This window comes from Mustela nivalis, assembly GCF_964662115.1.
Source record: "Mustela nivalis genome assembly, contig: HAP1_SCAFFOLD_2664, whole genome shotgun sequence".
NCBI lineage: Eukaryota > Metazoa > Chordata > Mammalia > Carnivora > Mustelidae > Mustela > Mustela nivalis.
In genome coordinates this window covers 12,920-19,131 of record NW_028134001.1, presented here as the reverse complement: position 1 = coordinate 19,131, position 6,212 = coordinate 12,920, and the positions used below count along the sequence as shown (strand labels likewise).

General features: G+C 57.7%; 1 long non-coding RNA gene across 1 annotated transcript; it reads right to left on the bottom strand.

Moving 5' to 3' along the window:
* Nucleotides 1-3,902: 3,902 nt before the first annotated feature.
* Nucleotides 3,903-6,076, bottom strand: LOC309858505. Its single transcript, XR_014308223.1, has 3 exons — nt 5,808-6,076; nt 5,345-5,421; nt 3,903-4,137 (listed from the first exon to the last, which is right to left on the bottom strand). It is a non-coding gene; the product is annotated as an uncharacterized lncRNA (long non-coding RNA).
* Nucleotides 6,077-6,212: the final 136 nt, after the last annotated feature.

Genomic DNA, 6,212 nt, shown 5'->3' with positions numbered 1-6,212 from the left:
CTGAATGCTCTCCTTGTTTTTACAGGTGGTGCTTTGAGGCTCAGGGGACGTGACCTACTGGGCAGCATCAAGAGCGTCTGGCTTCTGTCTCTTCAGTGCAGATTGTAGTGCAGCACGTCCAGGAGTGTGACCGCTGTCATCTCGCTGGTGCACGTGCATCGCAGTGGTAAGTTGTCTTGGTTCTGATTCCTCGGTGTGAGGGTGTCATTGCTGGCTAGGGAAGAAGGGATAGCTGAGCCCATTCCTTTGCTCATCAGACCGGGAGGATTTTCTTGTGTGCGAATCCTGCCAGGTCCTTCCTGTGTTGGCTCCGTGAGGAATGGGATTCCCATATGGGATGTCCTCGCATTCAGCCACAGCGATGATGCAGGGGGTCCCAGGGGTGCCTGCACCTCGCTCCCATGTGAGGGATGAAGCACACTCTGAGATGGTAGCGGGCGCCTCAGGCCTGAGCCCCACCTGAAGCTTCTCCCACCAGGATACCGGGCTAGTGGCTCTCCCTGTGTGAGTTCTCTGGTGTTGGGAAAGGGCCCACTTCTGGCTGAAGGCTCTGCCTCAGTGACGGGAGACAAGGGTTTGTACTGTGTGATTTCTGTGGCGGTGAGCAAGGTGGGCGCTCTGGGTACAGGTGGGGCCCCAGTGATGACAGACACGGGTTTCTCTGCTCTGAGTTGTCTGGTGTCTCCAAATGTGAGACCTGTATTGAATGGCTCTTCCACGTTGACCGCATTTGTCGGGGTTGCCGCCAATGTGGATCCTCAGATACTGGCTAAGGGTGTGGCTGGCCTAAATGCTTTTCCCTGAAGATGAAATTCAGTTGGTTTCTGTCTGTGGGAATGTGCCCATGGCCTCAAAGAGATGTATGTTGCTGTGAGCTCTTGTGCAGCAATCCCAGCACATGGCTTCTACCCCGTGTGAGGTCCTGGACATGAAGAAGAGCAGAGCTCTCTGAAACAAGGGTCCCCCACCTTCTTTCCATCACTGAGGTGCGTCTCCAGTGGTCTTACTGTGTACAGAGCTGAGCACTGCCCTGGAGTTGTTCCCCCCATGTGTATCACTTCTCCGTTCCCCGGAAGGGTGAGTTCTCTCGTGTCTCCCGAGGTTAGAGCCCCGACTAAAGGCTCTCCCACACTGGGGAGATGGGTGTGCTGCGATCGAGGGTGAACGAGCTCTGATGTCCCTGGCACCAGGGACCCATGGCTGAAGGCTCTTCCACATTGTCAGCGAATACAAGGCTTGTCTTCCCAGGACACAGCACACCGGGAGTGAGGTGAGGCACGTGAGACCTCTCCGTGCTGTGCTCCAGCATTGCCCGGGTTCCTGTGCAGTGTGAACTTTGTGCTAATGGCCAGAGCACGAGGGGCTGTGGCAGGATCGCTCACTCAAGTTTTTCCCTTTCCCTGACTCAAGGAACGCGTTCTAGCCCCTCCCTTCAGGAACGGTCGCTGCGTCTACCCCTGCAAGCCACTTGTAGTCGCGTGCCTTGTTCCTTTTCGGAATTGATAGATCTTTCTACATGGTAGCCTCATACCACGTCAACTGCTGATTAAATTTTTGATGTTTCCGTTTCAAAGACTATATACCCGTGAGTCGTGCTGAAGCCAGTGACTTTTCCAGACACTCGGGCGGCAGCTTGGCTCGAGGCCCATTTCAGCTGAGAAATGAAACTCTTCAGGTCTCTGGTGGGACAGCCCGTATGCTCAGGGTCTTGGATGACAGGGGATTGTGGGGAATGCTTAGCGTAGCCCGTGTCTAGCTCTAGTGTGGAAGGCCAGGGTTCATGACCCTGAAGCTTCCCGTTGACTTGCAGAGAAGCAGACCTTTGAGCTGCCCCCGTGTGGGTCTCCCTTCATCCTTTATAATAGGGAACGAATTGCCATGAGCTCCTGGGTCTTGTACACAAAGAGTGAGTCCCGGAACACTTGGTGAAAAAGTACTGAAGTGCTTTGTGGGTACTAACAGAACAGAAGGAGAAAATGAAAGAGGGGGAGGGAGGAAAGAATACAAAGAATTAAAAGATCATGTAGGGAAGGAAGGGAGGGAGGGAGGGAGGGAGGGAGGGAGGGAGGGAGGGCGGCTTGAAAAAGGAAGAAGAGAAACTGGTAGAGAGGCATTAGGGGAAAGAAGAATTTTGAAAGTTGTGAGACAAACATCTGAGAGTTAAGATTTGAGCTTGATGAGAAAGGAAAGGAATGGAGTCCTCTACTCAGGAGCAGAAACCGGTTGTAGCGTGTTGGTGATGAGAACCTATGGACCAGATAAACCTGCGAGACAAAGAAAATGAGGATGGGAGGCTGGGGAGTTTCAGAAGGGCAACGTCAACCACGTCGAGGACCGAAAGAGGGGCCATGTGAGGGTTTGAGTGCAAGAATCACAGAAGGGTCCAGTCCTCGGAGGACACAGAATGTGCAGTGGGTGAGGTGGATGGAGTCGGAAGGGTTGACAGAAATGGGTTCGTGTTGCAGGGTTGTTTCCACAGGAGCCCTACAGGAGACAGGACTGATGTAGGAAAGAGGTTAGCATTCAAGGCCGATGGTCAAGAAAGAAGTCTTGAGACGGCTCTGCTGGCAGGAGGCAGTTTTTATTAAAGAACAGGGATACGACCCTTGGGTAGAAAGGGCTGCTTGCTGGGGTCGTGACAGGAGGCTGACTTTCTGGGATGGCATTGGAGGAGGTCAAGCAAAAGGGAGGTTTTGCAAGAATGTGGCAGGAGGGCAGAGGACATTGAGGATACAGTTGGCTTTGCTCTTGTGAAGGGAAGGTGGTTTTTCCTGCTAGGAAGGCATGAGTTGAAAGATGGTGCAGAGCTTCCGGGAGGAATGTTACCTTCCTCCTCTCACAGGTCCATCCCAGGGACTGCACGTTTGAAAAGAAACTCTGTCCTACGGACATTTCCTTCGGCCTCAGCCTCCCTCAGTGTCGTGGAGGGGAGGGAGATGTCAGGGCTTCAGGAAACGGAGATCCGGGCCTCTGGCAGGTCGCTAGGCTCTCGTTAAGCAGGCCTCTTCCTGCAGAATCAGGAGGACTTTTACAAACCGAGGGAGACTCCGGTCTTGCCGGGTTTTGATCTCCATCTGTGGAGAATCTGTTTTTTCCTTTCCTCAGCTTGAGGGCAGTCAGAGCGCCTGAGGGATGTCCCCCGTATCACAGGTTGGGGGGTGGTGTGGCGTGCCAGCTCCTGCTTGGCGCTCAGCTAGCCTTCCCCTCCCTCCTCGTGTGCCCCTGACCAGGGCGGAGCCTTGCGTGGTTAAGGTTGTTGAAGGAGGACGGTCTCATCTTCTGTAGCTTCTTCCTGCTGAATAGGGGCGTAGAGCTGTCCCTCCGCGTGGGTCGTTCCTGGTCAGGTGGCAGAGGCCCAGCTGGGGGAGGCCTCTGCTGTCTGAGTTGTAAAAGGAAGAGGCCGCTGAGTGCAGGGGAGAGCCTCTCCTCCCTAAACCTCTTGCTGCTGCCAAACACACAGGCTGAGCGGGGCCCGTTTTGTGGGGCTGCTGCCAGTGTTGAGCCCAGCATTGGTCACGGTCCTGTGCGTCGAAGTGACGGGGGCGGTTCGGGTGCGGTACCCTCGGGGAATCCAGCAGGGGTAGGGCTGCTGCCCCTCGAGTCGATCCCAGGGTGGTCAAGGGGCCCTGGCAGTGCCGCTTTGTCCTGCATGTGTCATGCCCTGCAGGGTTGTCGGGGACTGCAGGGGACAGCGGGAGGAGGAGCAGCCCCTGCAGCAGACGGGAGACAACGGGAAGGCTGCTGTCCCGCCCAGTCCCAGGTGGCCCACTCTCCCCACACAATGGACTGTTGTGGGCCCAGGTGGTTGCCTCGTGTTCCAAGTGTCCGTCATCGGCAGGGCCCGGGCAGCCAACTCTGGGTGTGGCGGCCGACTCAGAGGGTCCTCTCCTCTTGTCCTCGGGGCTCCAGTGCCGTCCTCTGGTGGGCTGCCCAGAAGTCTTCTCTTTGGCCTACGGAGGTCAGGCGTAAGAGAGCCGTTCCTGCAGGCGTGTTTCCCTGTACGTTCACGCCGAATCCTCCTCCGGGCCCAAATCGGAGCAGCAAGTGAGGCCCCAGGGCCCGCCTCGCTTCCTTTGTCGGAGCACCCCAGGAGCCTCTGGTGCCTTGGGGTGGTGGGCACACTGTCCTTTGGTGCAGCTGTGGAGACAAGGGTAGAGTGGTGTGAGATAGCGAGTGGCGTGTGGCCTGGGCCTTACCAGAGGCCTGTGGGGTTTTGTGGGACGTGTTTTCTGAGGTGTTGAGGTAGAGGTTTTCCTGCAAGACCCATGCATGACCTGAAGAAAGGGGAATTTCCTGTGGGCCCCCTGGAGCTGAATGAAGGCTACACTGCCAGGGTCCCTCAGGCCCCTTCCCTGAGCGTCCTCCTCCATGACGGCGGGGTCCTCCTCCTGCTGGGCTGTCCCTTCCCCAGCCTCTCTGAGAGCCCTGGACGTGCCCTTCTCTGTGGGGGGAGCCTTTGCCCACATGAGTGTTGCAGGTGGCGTGGCAGAGACGACATGCTCCCGACCCCCATGGGAAGTGAGTTCACACAGTCCACGGGCTGTGGGCAGGTGTTGGGCAAGGTGGGAGTAGGCAGGGTGGCCTTTCCCTGGTGGGTCTCCCCTGCCGACTGAGGGATCGAGGTGAGTCTCTAGAGTATGAAACTCACAAAGCAAAGTGTGCCATGAGGGGACCCACTACCTCCCACGAGGCATCTTGGAGGCTCAGGGGACTGGAGGTGTTGGTTAGATTGTATGGGAGTCGCCGGCGGACATGACTCAGCTGGAGACCGGGCCTGACTCCCCGCCCACAGGGATGCAGCGCTGGGAGGGGTGAGCTGTCCTGCTCCTGTGAGCCCGGGGGCCTGTCTTGTTTGCTCATTTCTCACGTGCCTGAAGTGGGAGATGAGGCCACCTCACCACTGTCTCTTCGCGACTAGTGTCGTCCGGGAGCAAGCCGTCTGCTGGCTTTTGCAGGGTGGGAGGACAAGGTTTGGGTCATGCAGAGGGAGGGGCTCAATGGGGGGTGTGGAGCCCTTTGCCAGAAGGTCACTGTGCCTAGGCTGCCTGGGGTCCAGTCCCTCCAGGCAGCGAGGGCCCTTCCTCCAAGATCAGCAGCTCCTGGACGACAGCGCCCAACCACCACAGGGAGTTGCAGGGATCAGGTGGAGGTTCCCCGTGGGATGTTCTCAGGACTTCCTAGTGCCTGCAGGGACTGGGATCTTCCTCTCCTCTCCTCTTTGTGGTCAGAGGCTAGGGCAGCACCCCGGGTTTTGTGCTGTTTGCTGAGGTACCCACAACAGGGACGGGGCAATGATAGAAAAGGTGTATCCATGTTCACCGGCCCCTTTTCCTGCCCGACTCACCCCGTTCCCGAGTCCTCCTCTTCTTCTGCTTCCCTTGTCGTTTGCGCCAAGTCCACTGAAGGAAAGTTTCTTGAGAGCTAAGAGCAAGAGCAGAAGTGGGCATGAGCACAGACTCCCCGGCATCAGAGAACCAAGTGGGGACACCCAGGCCCAGCCTCCCTTCCCGAGGCCTCTCCAGCCGGGTGATCCGTGCCCTGCCGATTCCCAGCCCTCCTCCCTGCTCTGCTGTCCGGGGCTGCTTCCCAGAGTCCGCGGTGAGGGGTCAGGGTGATGGTAGGAAAGGGGTGAGGAGGGCTTCCCAGGGATTTCATGCAGCAGTTCCCATGCAGAGCCCGAGTGCCTGTCAGAGACGAGGGCCTCCGGAGTTGGCGTCATCAAAGCAGGGAAAGGGGAAGAGCTGGGCGGAGGCACTTAGGGACAGAGGAGAGAGGAAGCCCAAGAGATGGAGGTGGAAGTGAATTACAGGCGCAGGGTGGCTCCTTCCATCGGAATCGCCTTCTGTGGAATCCTTCGGGTTAGGGAGCAGCGAGGGTGCTGGGGTTGGCCCTGAGAGAGAACAAAGGGGAGTTAGTGCAGGTGACGACCCACGGCCTGCTGCTCTGGGGATGCTGGGCTCTGCCCTCAGTGGGGTGCGTCCCTAGCTCCGAGTCCTCCCTGGCCTTGGTCGTTTGATCTCCGCAGGGTACAGGGGGGTCTCTGGTTGCCCACCTGCTCTTCCCACCTCCGATTCTCTCCAAGACCCGGAATCCTGGCTGTGTGATCCTTTCCCCCCTGGATGCTGTCACTGTCCCTAAGACTGCCTCTGCGGGACGTTGTTTTCCTCTGTCCTTTTTCCTGTCCTTCCCTGCTCTACTTCGTCCTCCTCCTC